Below are 22,235 nucleotides of genomic sequence, written 5' to 3' on the forward strand. Positions count from 1 at the left end.
ACAGAACTGGAATGATCTATTGGTTTTTGGGGTGTTGTTTGTTTGTTTGGTTTGGTTTTTGGTTTTCTTTTCCTTCCGTTCTGTCTATCTATATAAAATAGGCAGGGGAACAATCCCCAGGAGAAAGCAATGAGACTGGCGGTTCCAGGGGGACATGGGAGAGGAGGGGGCTTGGAGGGGGAGTGGGGAGCCAACAAACTCAGGGATAAGCGAACAACAAGAGATCTAAAATTGATGAGGAGGAGGGTGTATAATGACTGGTGGGGTTATATGAAGTGAAATATATCCTGAGAGGAATTACTGAGAGCTGACTGGAGGATAGGCACACATCAAAAAGGCAGAAAGAATGAAAGGAAACACGTTAACACCTCAACTACATCAATTAGGAAAAGAACAGCACTGTACACTAGTCTGAGGCACTAGAAGGAAAGAAATATTAAAGATTATGTCAGAAATAAATGAACCAGAAACATTAAAACTATACAAAAAATCAAGAAGACAAGAATTGGATTTTTTTAAAGATTAACAAAATAATTAAGTAAATAAAATTTAAATTTTAAAAGAATGAAGGTTTATGGCCTTAAAAATCCTCCAGATTCCTTACCCCTCGGATCTATTGGTCTGAGTGGCTATACAAGAGGAAAAGTAAAAGTGAAGTAAACTTGGATTCTTTGGTGTCATAAAAGTTCATTTCCAACAAATGAAAAAAAAAAGCAGGAGGGGGGAACAAAAAACAAGCAGCAAAATAATAGATTTAAACCTAGTCATACCAATAATCATATTAAATATAATATATAAATCTTAAAAGCCCAATTATAAGATAGAGAATGCTAAATTGGATAAGAAAGACAAACATGAATGAAAAAAACAAAGACAAACATGAGATAAAATAAAAGAATAGAAAATATATATACTATGCTAAAAAAGAATACAAAGAAAGCTGAAGTAGCTATTTTACTAATTACTAATTCAAAGTTGGTTTCTGAGCAAAGAAGATTTCTAAGGATAAAGTGAGTAGAATTTTTGCTTTCCGTCTAGAAGACTTGGGTTCTATGCACTACCCAGGTTCTATGCACATAGGTTCAAATGCCACTACCTTTATTTCAGTGGATGCTTGCATATTGCTTTGATACTGCACAGATTCAGGAGAGCTTCCAAACTAAGATGGATTGGGAAGAAAGGTCTGGTGATTTATTTCCATAAATCAGCCAGTAAGAATCCTGTGGATTGCAATGGTCAGATCTGCAACTTTCATTGGATGATCCAGAACTGAGCTGTTTTTCATTCTGCTGTGCATGGTGTCACCATGAGTCAGGGGCCAACTTGATGAGTGCTTGCAATAAAAAGTCTATTATCGATTAAGTAAGACAAATTTTTAATTTAAAATCTCACTTTGGTGAATTGTACATATCAAAGGAAGAAGTAATACCAATTATACAAATTCTTCAAAAGTTTGAAAAGAATAATATAATTCTCAAATCATTAAATAAGGATAGAATTACTCTCTACAAAAGCATAATAAACACATTCAACAAAATGAAATTACAAATCAATATCCCTCAGAGATATCAATGGAAAAATTCTACACAAAATTTTAGTAAAAAGAATACAACAGCATATCTTAGAAGGATAATATACCAAGATCAAAGAGGTTTTACCCACAGAAATAAAGTTGCTATTCAATATTGTCCTGGAAATTCCAGCTAGGAAAATCAGAAAAACAAAACAAGAAAGAATAAATAAAATGTATCTCGACGGAGTAGCAAATGGTCGGTCGAGCAACATGCCAAAGTTTTATTGTGACTACTGCGATACATACCTCACCCATGACTCACCATCTGTGAGAAAGACACGTTGCAGTGGTCGGAAACACAAAGAGAGTGTGAAAGACTACTATCAGAAATGGATGGAAGAGCAGGCTCAGAGCCTGATTGACAAAACAACGGCTGCATTTCAACAAGGAAAGATACCTCCTTTTCCATTCTCTGCTCCTCCTCCAGCAGGGGCCATGATCCTGCCTCCCCCCAGTCTCCCGGGTCCTCCTCGCCCTGGGATGATGCCGGCTCCCCACATGGGGGGCCTCCCATGATGCCAATGATGGGCCCTCCTCCTCCTGGGATGATGCCAGTGGGACCCGCTCCCGGAATGAGGCCACCCATGGGGGGCCACATGCCAATGATGCCTGGACCCCCAATGATGCGGCCCCCAGCCCGTCCTGTGAAGGTGCTCACTCGGCCAGGAATGACGCGACCAGACAGATAAAGGCAGCGCACAGCCTCCTTGTATCAATTTTCTCTTACTTGTACCCCTTCTCCTGGAGAGCTGGTGCTGCGACTCTGGATGTTTTCTAACAGCACAACATGGAAGACCTGCTCCCCCTTTCTCTCAAAAGGAGAATAGTTTTTGGAGTGGAGTAGTGGACAAAAAGAAGAACAAAATGATTTTTGTTTGTATTGTGACACGTGAAAATAAAATTAACTTTTAGTTCAGCAAAAAAAAATAAATAAATAAAATGTATCTCATGGGATATATAAAGCCAGAAAACTAATAAGTGAATTTTTTTAATTAACAATTTATTGGGGCTCATACAACTCTTATCACAGTTCATACATATACATACATCAATTGTATAAAGCACATCTGTACAGTCTTTGCCCTAATCATTTTTTTCTCCTCTTTTCTTTTTTTACATTTTATTAGGGACTCATACAACTCTTATCACAATCCATACATATACATACATCAATTGTATAAAGCACATCCATACATTCCCTGCCCCAATCATTCTCAAAGAATTTGCTCTCCACTTAAGCCCCCTGCATCAGGTCCTCTTTTTTTCCCCTCCCTCCCCTTTTCCCCCTCCCTCATGTGCCCCTGGTAATTTACACATCGTTATTTTGTCATATCTTGCCCTATCCGGAGTCTCCCTTCCCCCCCCCTTCTCTGCTGTCCCTCTCCCAGGGAAGAGGTCACATGTGGATCCTTGTAATCAGTTCCCCCTTTCCAACCCACTCACCCTCCACTCTCCCAGCATCGCCCCTCACACCCTTGGTCCTGAAGGTATCATCCAACCTGGATTCCCTGTACCTCCAGCCCTCATATGTACCAGTGTACAGCCTCTGCCCTATCCAGCCCTGCAAGGTAGAATTCGGATGATGGTAGTTGGGGGGAGGAAGCATCCAGGATCTGGGGGAAAGCTGTGTTCTTCATCGGTACTACCTCGCACCCTAATTAACCCATCTCCTCTCCTAAACCCCTCTATGAGGGGATCTCCATTGGCCGACACTTGGGCCTTGGGTCTCCACTCTGCACTTCCCCCTTCATTTAATATGGTATATATATATATATATATATATATATATATATATACATATATACACAACTAATAAGTGAATTTAGCAAAGTTTTATACACCAACATAAATATACCAAGCATCGAGTATGTCTACATAATAACAATGAATAATTATACATTTAAAAATTTAAACATCATATACAACAGCATAAAACATGTGAAATACTTGATAAATTTGATAAAATATGTTTAAGATGTTTTACTGAAAATGAAAAAAGAATAAATGGATCATTTTCATGGTTGAGAAGACACAATTGTTAAGATGTCAATTCCCCACTAATTCAATGCAATCCCAATAAAAATCTCAGCAGGATTTTTGTTGTAGTAATTGATATGATGAATTGAAAATCCTATGAAAATGCAAAGACCTAGAATAACTAAAACAACTCTGAAAAAGAACAACGTTGGAAGATTAACACTACTTGATTTCAAGAAATATGAAGCATTGGTAAATTAAACCAGTGTAGTACTGGAGTCAGGTAGAAAAAGAGACAATGGAACAGAATATAGGATCCAAAAACAGATTCACACATATATTGATGATTGATTTTTCACAAAGGATCAAAACCAGTGAAGTGGATAAAGGCTGGAACATTTGACTATCCATCTGCCCTCCACCAAAAATTATGGATCTTTGATCCACACTTGGCACCAAATAAAAAATTAACTCAAAGTAGATGAGAAATCTAATATAATACATGAAACTATACAATTTCTGGAGAGAGAAAATAAAAGACTATATTAGCCTTATGTTAGGCAAAGTATTCTTAGGTGCAGCACTAAAAGTAAATCTATAAAAGTACAAATTGTAAACTGGACTTAATCAAAATTATGAACGTCTGTTCCTCAAAAGATACTGCTCTGAGAGTTAACAGACAATACACAAGGGAGTATCCTCTAAAGTAACGAGAAATCCTCCCCCCAACTACCATGATCCGAATTCTACCTTGCAGGGCTGGATAGGGCAGAGGTTGTACACTGGTGTATATGGGAGCTGGAGGCACAGGGAATCCAGGGTGGACGATACCTTCAGGACCAGGGGTGTGAGGGGCGATGCTGGGAGAGTGGAGGGTGAGTGGGTTGGAAAGGGGGAACTGATTACAAGGATCCACATGTGACCTCCTCCCTGGGAGAGGGACGGCAGAGAAGGGGGGGAAGGGAGACTCCAGATAGGGCAAGATATGACAAAATAACAATCTGTGGATTATCAAGGACTCATGAGGGAGGGGGGGAGTGGCGAGGGAGGGAAAAAAAAGAGGACCTGATGCAAAGGGCTTAAGTGGAGAGCAAATGCTTTGAGAGTGATTAGGGCAAAGAATGTAAGGAAGTGCTTTATACAATTGATGTATGTATATGTGTGGATTGTGATAAGAGTTGTATGAGCCCCTAATAAAATGTTAAAAAAAAGAGAAGAAAAAAATGATTAGGGCAAAGACTGTACAGATGTGCTTTATACAATTGATGTATGTATATGTATGAACTGTGATAAGAGTTGTATGAGCCCCTAAGCTCCACTGGGCGGAGCTTTTGTAGTTTGTATCCCCCTATCCCCATTCCACCCCCTGATAAGTGAGCAAGCAGCAGCCTTCTCTGAGTTAGTGCACCAGTTATGTCACCTGGGAAGGTTCCTTCTGATCACAGTGAATTTTCTCATAAAAGCAGTTTCTCTCGAACCTCATTTTTTGTGATGGCTGAGAGAACAGCATGCAGCTGTGAGATTTTGTTTCCCACACAGGGAAAAATGCTGCAGAAACTGTTGCGACGTTGTACATAGCTACAAGGACAGCGCTATGGGAAAAACTTAAGTGTACAAGTGATTTTCTTATTTCAAAAAAGGTGAAATGTTGATTGATGGCAAACCTCTTTCTGGGTGTCCATCAACTTCCGGAATGAATGAAAATGATTACAAAATGCGTGCGCTTGGGCTCGAAGACCAGTGATGTACCATTGAAAAGATGGGGAGGTTATCTGGACTATCTTGGAGCTCTGTTCAATGAATTTTAATGGAAGATTTGGGAATGAGAAGGGTCACTGAGAAATTTGTGCCTCAGGTTCTGACTGACCAGTAAAAAGAGTGTCAACTGGAAACATGTAGCAGTTTGAAAGAACAGCTCTGAAGCAACCCAGAATTTTTCCCAAGGTCATTACTGGGGACGAGACATGGTACTATCCTTATGACCCCGAAAACAAATATCAATCAAGCCTGTGGAAGACCCCATCGTCACTTCACCCCCAAAAAAAGCTGGTTAAGTGAAATCAAAGATCAAGACAATGCTCATTTGTTTTTTGATGGGAGGAGAATAGTGTACTTGGAGTTTAGTCCACCAGATCAGACTGTTAATCAAGCTTTTTATTGAAAGGTTCTGAAAAGAAAGCATAACAGTATGTGACCCAAAAGGCCTGATTTGTGCTAGATGGGGGACTGGTTTTGCCACCACAACTATGTACCTGCTCACGCAGGCATCTCAGTGCACCAGATTTTGCACACACACACACAAAAAAACAAAACAGCACTGCTCTCTTGTCCCAGGCACCTTTACTCAGCTGACCTCACTCTGTGTGATTTCTTTTTGTTTCTGTAAACGAAGAGGGCCATGAAAGGAAATCAAGTTGACAAAGTAGAAGAGTCGAAGAAAATGCCGAGTCGTATCACAGATTTGACAAATATATGAAGTGTAATGAAGAGTGCTTTGAAGGTGATAAGGTTGTTTTGTAAAAAAAATTAAATACATAACTTTAGGGAAAATCTGGTGGTTTTTGTTTTGCTTTGCTTTTTGGATACCCCTTGTAGCAGTTACATAATCTCCTGCCAACTTGCAAAGGGGCAGAATCTAGCCTATCAATCAGGTCGCAGTTTGATGACCTCATTTGGAGGCACGATGGAGATACATAACTGACCAGAGGCCAGATAAACACTCTGCATCATCTTCCTCTCATGAAAGTAACGTCCTGATGGGTGAAGATAAGCAATAAATAAGTAAATTGTATGTTGTTGTTGTGTGGTGGTCAGCAGATTCGAATTCATAGCAATCTTACAGGATCAAATATAACTGCCCCACAGGGTTTATGAGGGTATAGTATTGTGGAAGCAGATTATCACATCTTTTTCCCATAGAGCAGCAAATGGGTTCAAATTGCTACCTTTCAGTTAGCAACCAAGTGCTTTAATTGCAAGACCTCTTTTGCTGCCTAATTGCCCAGTGCATTATACTGTTTAATTCTGGGTGTTGATTGTGGATTCAGGAGAATGAAATCCTTGACAACTTCAGTCTTTTTTTCTGTTTATTATGCTGTTGCTTATGGGTGCAGTTGTGAGGGTTTGCATCTTCATTGTGTTGAGGTGGAATCCATGCTGAAAGCTTTGTTTGATTTGGAGGCCTGTGGAACAGGCAACCAGCTACATCTTTCTCCTCTGGGCGACCAGTGCCGTTCAATCCACAGACCTTTTGGTTAGTTTCCAAGTGCTTTAACCACTGTGCTACCAAGGTCCCCTATGAAATGTCTAAAATGGACAGAAAGTAGGTCAGTGGTTGTCAAGGGCTGTGTGGGATGGTGGTGTTGATAGGAATAGTGAGTGCAAGGCTTCTTTTACTTTTTTCTTTTAACGGAGTATAGCGTTTACTAGAGAAGTTAGCAGGTTGCAATTCCGGATCAGAGAAGTTAGTAGGTTACAATTCCGGATCAGAAATATTCAGGATACGATTATTTGGTTAAGGCAATTTCTTCTCAGCTATGCCTCCAATCATGCCTTACTGGTCCTTGGCTTCTCAGCTATATGTGCCCCTGGTCTCTGCTTTACTCAGATAAGCACCCACTCTACTAGTATGCCTCATGCCAACAAATGTCCTGCTTGCAGGCAGTCCTCTTTCTCACTCTGTGGTTCAGGAAGTGCACCATGTTGTCTCTTTACAGTCTCCTCATTCTGCTGGCTCTGTTGCTGCCCCTTCTCTCATTGTCTCTGGTGGCATGGCTCGCTTTCTTCTAGATCAAGGAGGTTTGGCACAGGGATTTTTGATTCAATGGATGTAAATCTCTCCAAGCTCTTCTGTCTTGTTGGTAGAGATATCCCTCAATGGTCACATCTAGGATGGCTCGTTTTAAGCCTAGAGGGATGCCACAATTGACCAATCTTCTCATTGCGGTTCTATACCTAGTTCCTTTTTGAGAATATTTAAAAAGCCAATGTAGTGTTGATTGTGTAACTCTGTCAATATATTAAAAACTTTTGATCCGCACATTTTAAATGGGCATAGTTGTGGCATCTGAATCATAGTTCAATAAAACTTATAAATTTTGTATGTCAATTATTGTATATTTATTACTTCTAAAAAGATGTGTAGGAGAAAAAGGAGGCGTACTCCTTCCATAAAGATTTAGTTGCAGACACTTCTCTCTCTGACACTCCCTGAGAGACATAGCAGCTGACACATTATGATACCTTGGAAGTGGGGTACTAGAGAAACAAATGATAAAGATGCAGAGTAGATGTTTGCTTGATCTCTCCCTTCTTTGGCTAACCAGAAGTTAGATATATCCTTACAGTTTACTGCGTTGTTTTCTGGAAAGAATATGGACATACAGAAGGCTCTGAAAAGATAAACCCCACCCAGTGCTTTGGAGTACTCAGGACATTTGCAGTCCTACAGATGTGTAGGGGCAAACAGAATGAAGATTAGAAAAAAAGGAACTCTTTGGATTTGAAGTTTGAACTCTAGTGGTCTGTCAGAAACTAGAAAAAATCTGGAACCATGATGAAAACTCCTCTCTGGGACTGAACATTAAAGGGAGCCTGTGGGCAGCCTGAGATGCTTGTGAGATGACCACCTTGATCTACTTGTTGAGTGGAAGTGGGAGAAATGCAGCAATAAAGAGACAGATTGAGTCTGGCCACTGACCACTGTGGATCTGGTTTACAGGAAGAAAAAAAAAGATGAGAGCGGGTTGACTGGTCTGATGTTCATGGCCTAGCACGAGGGAGCTAGGCTTGTTGAGTATTGGTGAGAGTCCCTGGTCTAAGGCAAGGCGACCAACGGACATGCTGATGAGGCTAAGAGATGCAGCCCACATTGAGTTGGACAGAACCCGGCCAGATGAAGAGGAGATTTTGAACCTGTGAACTGGTGCATATTGCTGCTGACTTTATGGATGGCCTGTACTGATGTGACTTTGCTTATGGACACTTATTTCACAAGGTTCCAACTCTAATGAAGATTCTTCATGTCAAAAAATATGATTGTCTCCTCAGAGCACTGGACTGATGTAAGTGGGCAGTATAGAAATTGGATACCCAAAATTGGGTGGATAAAGGCGTGAAGTGGTTGGCTTACAAACTTTCATAGGTGGGGGAATATAGTCATAGGATTATAGGATCAAGGTATAGATGTTACCTAACTATAATTGTTAGGCATAGGATATTTTTGTTTTGTTCACTTATAAAATGCTATGCTTAAATGAAGGTGGCACATGTTGAGTTGTATGCATTTTAGTTTTGTCCTGTTAGGTACAGATATGATGTTATTATTGTTTGTTTGAAAATTAAATATGCTTACAGAGTTATGTGAAAGTGTCAGATTGACAAGGGGTGGTCTTGTGGTAGATATATAATTGGTTGTCAAAATTTGAGGCTTATGAGTGAAGGAGTGGAGGCTAGCTTGTCAATGAGATGACAGCCAAGGAGATCTCTGTGTGGGCGTGGCCTTCTGAGAATTCTGGGAAATCCAGGACTTCCTCCTGGGAGCTGGGAGACACTTCTCTCTCGGACACTCATGGCGAGACAGAGCAGCTGATAAGACTCATGAACCCACCCTGATGCAGAGTCCCCTGCCAGCACTGAGATGTTTCTAAAGGCACTGCATCCAAAGACTTTCTACTCACAGGCCTGTGGTCTTCTACATTGGGCAACATTGCATGTGCTTCATGAGTCTGAAGAGGACTTTATAGGTTGGTATGGGACATATGGGCTAATATCAGATTTATGGACTTGGTCTGGACTGGGCTGGGATGTTTTTTCAATGTTTAATTGTTCTTGTAATAAATCTCTTTCTTATACAAAAAAAAAAAGATTTAGTTGCAGAAAAACCCACAGAGGCTGTTCTACTCCTGCCTATGGGGTCACTATGAATGGAATCAACTCAATGGCAGTGAGCATGAGCTAAAAGGTGGGTTCTGGATCACTGCATTGTTTTTCTTGGACTTCTCCTGAAGGTACTGGATAAATGTATAAATAAAATCCTGTAGGCAGTTTAGCAAGAATCCTAGATGTGTCATATTTTCCCCTTAACATTTACTTGGGCTGTAACATTATACAAAAAGGCTTCTGGCTTCTTTGAATTCATAGCACACCTACTTGCCTCTACATAGTCATTTCTAGAAATGCTAATATTAAAAGCTTTGTTCCTATAAATAATGTGTTATTTCCTGACTACAAGATTGAAAGCTCCAGTCACAGACATGAGGGAATGTCCCTGTTTTCAAACTTTTCATTGAAGTGAAAGGAACATAGAGAAAGTGCATTTTTCACAAGCAGAACAAACTGATAGTACTAGGACCCAGATTAAGATAGAGCACATGCCCAGCCCCGATGTTCAGAAGACAATGTTTTAAAATGCTGCAAATAGCCAACATTGATTTAGGACATTGATATCAGAGATTATTCTAAAGGCGTTCTATGCATGATCTCTTCTAACCTTCACAACAGAGAGGCTAAGCAACTTGCCCAAAGTCACACTGGTGGATCTGGGATTCTCACCGAATCAGTCTGGCTGCCATACTCTTAAACCCTATTCTATGCTGCCTCACCTGCAGTTTCTACCACGATTTCATAAATTCTTTCCTATGGCACATGGCATATGTGTATGCTCATAAATTATGGCCAGTCTCCTTTCATTAAAAACATGCAGGAAACCCAGGCTAACTGAATCTACAGAGACAATAACTAGAACAAGGGCTCCTGGAGGGTACAGAAGGGGAGGTGGGGGAGAGGTAATGAGAAACTGGTAACAGAGAGTACAGAAGGAAGAAGATGCTCTGAAACTGTGTTAGCAAATTTACAACACTTCTTGATACACTACAGAATTACTGAATTGTATGATGTCTGGATTAGGCTTTAGTAAAATGGTTTAATTTTTTTTAACTTGACTACTTCGTTTTGGTATACCAATTTTCCTTTTTAACGTTGATCCATTTGTAAGTTGCAATATCATAAAGCCTATTTATTAGGTGTCCAACCTTGCAAATCTCCCTTTCTCATTGTGGCCTAGCATCTCAGATACCCTACACACTGGAAAGGAAAAATTAAAATGAGCTTCATATACTCAATCCTATGCAAAGTTACTAGTAATTAATACAGACTTACGAGGGGGAGGGGAGCCAGTAACCCTCGTGTCTTGAAAATTCACGATTCCTTTTCATTATATCCCTAAGGGGTATTTTACCCAATAGAATTCCATCTCAGATGAATATATAACTAATACTATATTTTTTGAGAATGCAGGCTATGAAATAGTCACAAAGAATAACAGAGAAGGAAGATCAAGTGGAACAACCAAATGTTAATACTTTTAGACAGGAAAAGGGTAATAAAATCAATATTTCAATCATTCTACCAGAGTCAAGAAACCACAATATGTTCCCATGACTGGGCTGATATAAAGGAAGAGTATATACAGTTTTTTACAGGTTCAACTAGGCTTTCAAGAGGGGAAGTCACCAGGTGGTTACAAAAGAAATGAACTCTATTTCATCAATCCAATTGTAAGATTCAAGGCACTGCACACAAAGATATGCTCTTTAGGCCATTGGTAGGAAAAGATGGTCTTCCTGTGCCTACACGAAAGGTCAAGGCTGTTCAAAACAGCCGAGGTTAGAATGTCAGCAAATAGGGAGTCGAATCAGACAGAAGCTGACCAACAGGTGACCAGGAGGACTAATTCATATCTAGAATGACTTGAGTCAGACTGCCGACAATTGCCTTCTTTATGCCAAGTTGAATTTATCATATTTCCCTCCCAAGAGTTGTGATAGTAGCTATCAATATGAATGTAAAGGCAATGCTGATTATATATATATATCCTTCCAACAAGTGTTGCATTCCTCTTTCTCTTGACAGCCACTTAATTCTGGCTAATTCATGTTGCTCCCATCATCACTTGCCTATTTGGGGTCTGATCCCAGAATCAACAGCTAGACAAATTTCATGAAGTGACTCATTGCACACACTTTTAACATATACCACAGTTATTTCTTAACAGGCACAGAGACCATTTCTTTTTCTCTCTGAACTATGTAGAGGTTCACCCAGGAATGGTTACAAAGGACCAAAATACATACGCGACATCCATGCCAACATCTTAAACATTTATCCCAAATAAATTTAAAATCCCAACCCACTGCCATTGAATGGATTCCAACTCATATTGAACTTATAGGGCAGGGCATGAGAGCCCTTCAGGGCTTCCAAGGACATAGTCTTTACAAAAGCTGGCAGCCACATCTGCCTCCCACAGAATCGCCGATGAGTTCAAACCGCTGACTGTTTGGTTAGCCACCATGTGCCTAACCATTGAGCAATCAAGGCTCCTTAAACCCACAAAGAGTTGCCTTTTTATTACTCAGCAGATGAAAGATTGCGAAGTATCCTGAACTATTTCATTCATCTAACACTACCATTGTCATCCATGCCCTGAGGAGAAATAGAAACTGATGTTTAATTATTATGATGATGCATTTCCTGTGTACTCAATATGTGTCAGACTAGACATGCATGAGACATGAGCCCTTTCCTCATAGAGCTTACAATTGAGTGTAAAGACCGATACGGAAAAGGACACATAGCATAAATAGATAGAATATTACACATTAAGTGAAATCACAGTAATTTAGACAAAGTATTGCTTAGCTGAAGGCAGGATGGGGAAATAAGGAGGGGTCCAATTTCAGATAATGTTTATTTCCTGAGGAATGGTACCCCAAATTCAGTCTTCCAAGATGAATAGCGGTAGGCAGATAAAGGGAAGGCGACAGAGCGTAAGAATCAAAGCAAAACTTAGAGCATGAGAAAAGTCCAGACTAGAACGCATGTGCTGTGGGGTGAGCAAGCACCTCACGCAATTCTGTTTTGCTGTTGTGGTTCATGGGAGCTGTGAGAGAGAGATCAGGGACCATGGGCAGAGCAGGGAGCAACGGGCAATGTACATCAGGCAAAGGAGGAGGGACTTGATCCCGTTTGAGGAGCATGGGATTAAAGTCAAAGATGCCAGTTAAGAAATGACTGCAATTATTCAAAAATTATGAGCTCCTTAGCCTAAGGCACAGATCATTGGGGGAGGGAAGGGTGACATTTTAGGGTTCTAATTGGCAGCTTTAGGTAGTTGGATGTGGGGCAGGAATGAGGGTTAGAGGAATAGGTGCACCCTCTTGAATTTCTGGCTTGGATGCCTAGGAGGAGGACCATCAGCAGAGATTGAAAACATAGGCACAGGAACAGGGTCAGGAGACAGCAGTGAGTCTGGTTTTAGATAGGTCCCGTTTGAAGTGCCTCTGAAATATCTTAGTAAAGATTTCTGGCAGCCTCACCTCAATGACTTCAGAGGGTGCTTCTGGCAGCAGAAAATCTGGGATGGGTGAGATTTATCCAGAGAGTAAACAGAGAATTAATAAAGCACAAAGGCAGAGAATCACAGTGTTGGTGAAGCATGTGGGTCACCAGACAAAGGCATGAAAGTAATAGTCAGATGTAGACATCTGTGACAGCAAGTTCTTAGAACTTCAGATTACCAGTGAGAGGCATTCAAAAGTTCTGTACATGAACTCAAAAAATATCTGTGTGCATAGCAGTATGGCTAACGCCATGCGGGGGGTGGGGTGGGGAGGGGTGCGTTAAGAAATCTACCACAGAACTTTTGACCTCAAGGGTCTTAAAATCTAGTTAAGGAAACAAAGTCCACTCATTAAAAAGGTCTAAGGAAAGTATAAGGAGGAGCCAACAGCTAGAGGACAGAGGCCAATGAGGGAATCACAAGAGGTTAAAGAGAAGCCAGGACATGGGAGATCTTGAGGGTCAAATGCGGGTATGGGTGAAAGATACTCCAAGAAAAGAGAATGTAGTAACAAAAGCCAAGAGGAGAACAATGTGGTGTCTATTGTGGGTGGAACAATTACATCATATTAAAGAATAGAGGAATAGAGACACATTCTACTGGAAAGTAGGTGGAAGTCACATCTTAAAGGATCTGAATGCCTGCCTAGGGAGTTCAAAGGGAAATGGAAAACTCCATGCAAGGAGAGTATGATCTTCATTCATAAGCGTTTGCCAAATGCTTATAGGCCTCTGGATTGCATAAATGGTCTGGTATGTACTACTAGCTAACTTAAAGTTTGGTGATTTGAACCTACCCAGCAACATCTAGCTGCTTCTATAAAGTTACAGAGAAAATGAAAACAGAAAACCTTGTGGAACAATTCTACTCCGTAACATATGGGGAAACCATGAGTCAGAAGTGATTTGATAGGTTTGTTTGTTTCTTTGCTAAGTGCCTTATTCATCTAGGTGGTGGAAGTGGTAAGCATGCTTGATTGCTAACAGAAAGCCTAGTGGTTCGAGTCCACTCATAGGTGCCTCAGAAGGAAGGCCTAGCGACGTATTTTTCTAAAATCAGTCATTGAAACTCCTATGGACTACAGCACTACCTGACACACGAGGGGTTCCCTGAGTTGGGATCAACTCACTCGAGCAGCTGCTTCTATTCCCTAGAGAGAAGAAAAGTAATGTTTCAAAGAAATTAAGCCAATGGAGATCCATCTTTTTATTTTCTACTTTTGAAAATTGTCTAACCAATCAACTTTTATTTTCAAAAAGTATGATTTCTTTTGTCTTGTCTTTGTCAAATAATGTTTCTGGACCCATTGTATCTGCCCTAATATCAAGTTTTAAAAGAAACAAAACAACCAAGGGTTCATGTAGAACATGCTTTGAAAATGATGATGGAAGCCTGTGTACAAATGTGCTTGATACAATGGGTGTATGCCTGGATTGTGATAAGAGCCATAAGGGCCCCAAATGAAATGATTTATATAGCAAAGACAACAACAACAACAAAACAAGGAACAAAATGCTACCTCAGTGAGACTTAACCGTTGAGAGTCTATAAACTTTACACTTCGATTGAAGTTTTTCTCCTCCCAAGAGCCTTGCAGATAACTGTGGGCAGATGCTAGTGAATGATAAACTGTAATATCACTGTTGTGCTATAAAGCAAAAGAACTTTCTAAAATGTGATTTGATCTCAGCCCTGTTTAAAATCCTGAAGTCTTGCAATTTAATAAGAGAAAGGCTAACAAGTTAATGGGAAAATGGGCAAAGGTCATAAAGAAGCTATTGAAATAAAAAGAATTGAAAATGGCCACGAGCACATAAAAGTCTCTCCTCCCCCTTACACTTCACTAACACTTAAAGAGATGCATGTACAACACATGAATCACCGCCTTTCACATCTGAAAATGTTGGCTATCACCTTTTATTCGGAGGCTGTCGACACTCATCCAATGCTAAATGAGTCAACCAAACCCATCGCCATTCAGTCAATTTTAACCCTATAGGTCAGAGTGGAGCTGCTCCTGAGGGGTTTCCTGACACTATAAATTATTACAGGAGCAGACAGCCTCATCTTTCTAACCATGGAGCAGCTGGCAGTTTTGATTCACTGAACTTGGAAGTATAACAGCCCAATACCTCCCCCTGCATGCCAGCAGGGCTCCTTCATGCAACACTGAGGGGAGGGTGAATGGATGGATGATTGTCTGAGAAGAGCAATTCAACTTTGGAGTCCGCACTGTCAATGCACACACTCTTAGAGCCAGCAATTCCACGAGGAATTTTCCATACACATATTCTTGCACAAATGTTTCAAGATGTTTATTGAAGGCTTTCTGTTACAGGGTTTTATTGTTGTTGTTATTGTTACTTTCTTCTTAATATGATCTAGAATCCGCTGGCAATTATACACCCAGTGGTGTAGAGGGAGGTGTGTCCTCAGGTGGGCTGTCAGCAATAACACCTAATCTTCACTAAAGAGCTTTTATGTAAAACACGTGCATGCATCTTAATGAGTGAGAGAGAAAAGCAACATTATTTTGCACACTAATACAACCCAAATGTCTAAATATGTCTTGCAGGTAGGAAAATAAATGAATTACATTGCCAAAATAAGTTTATATAAAAAACAATTTGCAATAGTCCATTGCTCTTGCCCCAACTGAAAAGCAGAGCTTGGTTGGAGCCAGTGTGTGGTAGAATGGGGTGCAAAGGAGTCACTCTTTAGAAAGTAAATTCTACTTTCTCTGCCATTTTTCTCCACCTACATATGTGCTCATGGCACCTTGTCCTGAAACTTTTTTAAAACGTAAAATTATAGCATGGAAATTATCTTTGGGGCTAAATAAAGGCCAACCAACAAATACATCTTGCAAGTATAGCCAGGGTGCTCCTTAGAATCAGGAATTACCAAGACTTTGTCTACATACTTTGGACATGTTACCAGGAAAGACCAAAAACGGAACACCAAATTCACTGTCCCCCGGGGTTGATTCTAACTCATAGCGACTAGGTAGATTCTAACTCATAGGACATAGCAGAATTGCCCCTGTGGGTTTCTGAGTGCAAATCTTTTTTTTAAAACATTTTATTAGGGGCTCATACAACTCTTATCACAATCCATACATATACATATATCAATTGTATAAAGCACATCCGTACATTCTTTGCCCTCATTATTTTCAAAGCATTTGCTCTCCACTTAAGCCCTCTGCATCAGGTCCTCTTTTTTTCCCCTCCCTCCCTGCTCCCCCCTCCCTCATGAGCCCTTGGTAATTTATACATTGTTATTTTGTCATATCTTGCCCTATCCGGAGGAGTGTAAATCTTTCTGGGAGTAGAAAGCCTCATCTTTACCCTGCAGTGCTTCTGGTGGCCTGAACTGCTGACCTTTGGGTTAGCAGTCCAATAGGTAACCCACTCTGCCACCAGAGCTCCTTCCAAGAAAGATGCATCCCTGGAAAAGAGCATCAAACTTGGTAAAGTGGAGGGTCAGCAAAAAATAGTATAAACTAAAAAAGAGGAAATTCCTCAAGGAGCTGCATTGACACAGTAACTGTGACAATGGGCTCAAGCATAGCAACAATGGTGAGGTGGGCACACGGCTGGACAAGTTGTGCTCTGTTTTACATAGGATCCCTCTGAATCAAAGCCAACTAGAGGCACAGAACAACAACAACAAGCCAGCTACAGAGCACTATGATCACAGCAGAGATATAGTATATTGAACTACAGACCAATGAGGCATGAAATACACTACCTCGTCATCTCTCTTGCTTGGTCTGCATATGCAAGTCAAAACATTTGACTTCATTTCAACACTATACACAGTTCAAATTAGTTCTACATGTTAGACTATGACTAAGCCAGAAACAAAGTCCACTGCCCCTTGAGTTGATTCTGATCCATACTGACCCATAGGACAGATTACAGCTGCCCTTAGAGTTTCTAAGGCTATATGTTTTCACAAAAGCTGACTGCCACACCTTTCTAGCAACAAATGACTGATGGGTTCAAGTCACCAACCTTTCAGTCAGTCACCACATTCTTAAACACTGCATCACCAGGTTTTCTGAGTCTCTGACTAGAAACTATTATTTCAAGTAAATTGGTGAGCATGCCATTACCTGAGACCGTAATACCAAAGTACCTCTTATTTTAGTGCATTTATTTAGTATATGTTGGGATGATGAAGTAAAACATAATTTTTTAAATTAAAAAGGAATTGTCTAAGAAAATGGTCTTTTTAAAAAGACCTAAAGGGGAGGAGATGAGTCGGTCAGGGTGTGATGTAGCTCCGTTGAAGAATACAACTTTCCTCCAGTTCCTAAATGCTTCTTCTCTGCGCCCCGCCCCCCCCCCCACTACCATGATCCGAATTCTACCTTGTAAGTCTGGATAGAGCAGAGGTTGTACACTGGTACAGATAGGAGCTGGAAGCACAGGGAATCCAGGGTGGACGATACCTCCAGGACCAGGGGTGTGAGGGGCGATACTGGGAGGGTAGAGGGTGAATGGTTTGGAAAGACGGAACTGATTACAAGGATCTACATGTGGCCTCCTCCCTTGGGGATGTACAACAGAAAAGGGGGTGAAGGGATATGCCAGACAGGGCAAGATATGACAAAATGATGATTTGTAAATTATCAAGGGCTCATGAGGGAGGGGATAAAAAGAGGACTTGATGCAAAGGACTTAAGTGGAAAGCAGATGCTTTGAAAATGATGAGGGCAAAGAATGTACAGATGTGCTTTATACAATTGATGTATATATGGATTGTGATAAGAGTTGTATGAGTACCTAATAAAATGTTTAAAAAAAAACCAACCCCCACCCCAAAACAAAAGACCTGAAGGTAAACAAGTGGCCATCTAGCTGAGAAGCAACAAAGCCGACGTGGAAGAAGCACAGCAGCCTGTGGAATTACCAGGTGCCAAAGGAATCAGTTATCAGGTATCCAAGAACAAAAAATCATATCATTGTGTGCTCACCTCCCCGATACGATCTCTGAAGACAAAAGGGTGCATAAGCAAATGTGGCGAAGAAAGCTGATAGTGCCCGGCTATCAATAGATATACTATCTGGGGTCTTAAGGCTTGAAGGTAAACAAGTGGCCATCTAGCTCAGAAGCAACAAAGCCCACATGGAAAAAGCACACCAGCCTGTGTGATCATGAGGTGTTGAAGGGATGAGGTGTCAGGCATCAAAGAACAAAAACTCATATCATCATGAATGGGGGGGAGAGTGCGAGTGGGAACCCAAAGCCCATCTGTAGGCAAATGGATATCACCTTATGGAAGGGTCATGGGGAGGAGAGGAGCCAGTTAGAGTGCAGTATAGCAATGATGAAACATACAATTTTCCTCTAGTTCCTAAATGCTTACCCTCCCCCACTATCATGATCCTAATTCTACCTTACAAATCTGGCTAGACCACAGCATGTACAATGGTACAGATAGGAACTGGAAACACAGGGAATCCAGGTCGGATGATCCCTTCAGGGCCAGTGGTGTGAGTGGTGCTACAGGGAGGGGTGGAGGGAGGGTGGGGTAGAGAGGGGGAACCAAGTACAGGGATCTACATATAACCTTCTCCCTAGGGGACAGAACAACGGAAAAGTGGGTGAAGGGAGACATTGGACAGGGCAAGATATGACAACTAATAATTTATAAATTATCAAGGGTTCATGAGGGAGGGAGGAGCAGGGAGGAAGGGGAAAATGAGGAGGTGATGCCAGGGACTTAAGTGGAGAGCAAATGTTTTGAGAATGATGAGGGTAACAAATATACAAATGTGCTTCATACAATCGATGTATATATGGATTGTGGTATGAGTTGTATGAGCCCCTAATAAAATGATTATGAAAAAATAAATTAAAAGGCAGCTATAACAAAGATTAGTTGTTTTTTAAAAATTGCAGAATAACAATAAATCTCCTTTTAAAAATGGCATATCCAACAGTTTTTATAGAGAACATTCTGTAAAGATGTACAAGAAATTGCCAACAATGGTGCTTTTGGAGGAGAGGAAGTAGGGCTAGGTTCAAACAAGACATGTGCTGTTGAAATGATTACCATGTGAGAAAGATTTTTATAATAATAATCAAGGCTCAATAAGTAATCCTTTATTGACTTCCCACAGACGAGAGAAAGAGGCTAAAGCCCTGTAGGGTTCAGATATTGATATAAAAGACGCTGCAGGATCTGCCAGCCCACGTAGTTCCACCCAGGCTTCTATGTGCCTCAGGATAGCCACACCAAAACTAATTGCAGTTCCCAGAATGCACTCTGGCTCCTGAGAATCTGTGCTTTTGTGCTGATTCCTTTCTCTGGAATGCCCTTTCCCAAACTCATCTATCAGAGGACTTGCAAGATACAGTTCAAGTGCGCCCTCCTATTAGATGTCTTTCTTGACATTCCCAAGCCCTATTGTCTCCCCCAGCAGGTATGCCCACATGAGCTTTCATTGGCGTGAACGCCTGTGGTTCAGCTCATGTGCTAGGAATGGTTCCACCTGGGTCATGCCCAGTGTTTTATACACCATCATTTTCTAATGGGGTTATAATTTAACTTCTTTTCACATCTCTGTTAGCATGCTTTCCTTCAACGCCAGCATTGGGGTTTGCTCTGGTCTCTGTCTTTTTGCCAGCACCTCCCTCTCTTTCTCTCAGTTTCTTTGATGCTGTTTGGTCACCTAGAAAGATGCACAGTGGCATTTACAGGCAATGATTGGCACCAGCTTTCCCTCCTTATTCTGTCATAGTGTCAGCATTGAAATCGATAGGAAACCAAGTGCAATCACATGAAATTGATTGCCATTTTGGTCCTATTGATTATTCTGCCAAATCTACAAGAGGAATAGCAAGGCTGGATGGCAAAAAGGCAGAGGCTACACATGCTTCAGCTGCCATTTGGGGTTGGCTGAAATGGCACCTGCCCATTGATATAGATCAGAACATGTGAAAGAGATACTCTTACAGAGAAGTGTGCCAGCAGAGAAAAACTATTCATTCCTGCTCCTTAATGATCACCTCTTTAACTTACCTTCAAGGTCAGTCATGTTCTCTTCTCTCTCTTAAAAAAAATGCTGACCTTCGGGACCATGATTGATTAACTGTAGATAATCTTCCCACTACAAACACATAAAAATGCTTGGGAAAATCATCAAGACTGGCTTTTAACTATGTATCTTAGCACAGAATCAAGGAAAAGAAGTCCCCATAACTGCAAAACAAAGAAAGAATCAAATCAATGGGCTGCGGGTGGGAATAGGGTTCAGCATCAGACCTTGATATAGGTCTGCATGGTCAGGTGTCTAATTTTATTGCCCATACAGTACAACAAAAGAAGATGCGATCTTTGGGTTCATGCAAGGCAATGAGTTGGAATTTATTATATTTCATAAAGCCAGAACCTCAGAAAAGCTGTCTCTTCAATGAAGGAGGATTAGAATCACTTCCTTGCTTGGACGAAGGATTTAAGAAGGAAACTTTTCTCTGCTCATCACTCTGGATATGTTCTTTTTTAAAGTTTGTTGTGAGAAAGTGAAGACTCGGATTTCTGGTACAAGTGAATGCCAAGTGTGAATTTTCACTACTCATATGAAAATTCCTAGGGCATTAATATAAGAACTGTTTTGGATCAGCAAAACACCTGTCTGAGGAAAATGTCCAAGTGTCCCGGAGGGACCCTTCTATAACAAAGGACAATTGGGATTCCAGGAATGAGATAGTTTTACAAAAGTAACCATAATATTCTTGATAATCCACTGAAAAGGGAGCATATGCGTTCCTTCTCCTTGAATCCAGGGAAGATTTTAGTTGCTTTGACCAGAGTACAAGAGTAACGCAGGCATACCCGAGACTGGACCCTAAGAGAGATTGCACTTGGCTTTCCAAGACATTCATGACGGAGTCTTAAACCTCCATGCAAGAAGTCTTACCATCCTGAGACCGCCATACAAAAGAAGACACCATGTAGGTGTTCCTACCTATGATGCAAGCTGAGTTTCTGGCCAACAGTTGGCATCAATTGCCAGCCTTGCCATTGTGCCACCTTGATTGTGCAACTCTGTGAAGCCTTCTGATCCCTCCTGCCTTAGCCTACTCATCTGACTGCCAGTATAAGAACGATCTCGAGGAGGAACTGGGAAACCAAGCCCCTCCTGAATGCCTGACCCACAAAAATCATGAACAATATACAACAGTAATTAAAGCCAGTGTATCTCCTGGTCTCTCTGTCGAGACACTCTTTGGAGTATGCACCTAGTTAAACACTTGACTACAAGCCACCCAGAGGCACCTCAGAAGACTGGCCTGCAGATCTGCTTCCAAAAGACCACAGACATGGATACTCTATGGAACAGCTCTAGTTTACATACATGGGGTTATCTATCATCAGTTGGAATCTGCTTGATGGCAACAGTAGTGTTTTGAGGTAATTGGTGCAAAGCACTAGCTAACCAAAACAAGAAGCACGTCTCTGCTGAAGAAACTCACTAGCACACATTAAAATCACGAGAAGAAACCCTCAATGAGGGAGAAGACCTCAGATATCCGGAGGAAATAGAATCCTTAAGAACTGGAGCCAATATAACAAGCAGAAAGACACTATGTGTGAAGTAGGTCTAAGGCGATTAAAGCTTTGATAACACACTTCTGTTAGTGAAAGAAGCCTGAGTGAGGTAGTGGTTACACATTGGGCTGCTAATCGCAAGGTCAGCCATTTGAAATCACAAAAAACTCTGCGGGATAAAAATGAGGCTTCTTACTTCCATAGCGAGGTAGTCTCCAAAACCCTGCCATTTAGGGTTGTTATAAGTTGGATTGACTTTGGTCCTGGTGCTTTTCTGTTAGAATGTGGAGAATCAGGCACACATTGTTAGTAGGAGTATAAAATGTTCTGATCCTAATGGAAAGCAATCATGTTATATCCATCAACATTGTAAATGCAGATAACCCTTGGCCCAGAAATGCCACTCTGATATTCCATCTTAAAGAAACACCTACATACACAGGAAATCATACGGACAAGTTATTCACTACACTACTTGTTTATCAGAGTACACAGTGGAGACAGCGCAAATGTTTAGCAGTAGGGTTCTGGTTAAGTTGTATCTGGTATATCCACGCAGTAGAATACAGTGACACCTTAAGAAGAAGGCCTTGCTGTTGTTAGGTGTTCCAACTCATAGCAGCCCTAAGTACATCAGAACAAAACTCTACTCACTCCTGTGCCATTCTCACAATGGTCATATTTGAGTCCATTGATGTAGTCACTTTGTCAGTCCATCT

The 22,235-nt window shown here is 41.0% G+C and overlaps 1 pseudogene; it reads left to right on the top strand.

The window, feature by feature from the left end:
• Nucleotides 1-1,778: 1,778 nt before the first annotated feature.
• On the top strand, nt 1,779-2,262 carry LOC142434950 (U1 small nuclear ribonucleoprotein C-like; annotated as a pseudogene).
• The last annotated feature ends 19,973 nt before the right edge of the window (nt 2,263-22,235 follow it).

Source organism: Tenrec ecaudatus, chromosome X (genome assembly GCF_050624435.1).
Source record: "Tenrec ecaudatus isolate mTenEca1 chromosome X, mTenEca1.hap1, whole genome shotgun sequence".
NCBI lineage: Eukaryota > Metazoa > Chordata > Mammalia > Afrosoricida > Tenrecidae > Tenrec > Tenrec ecaudatus.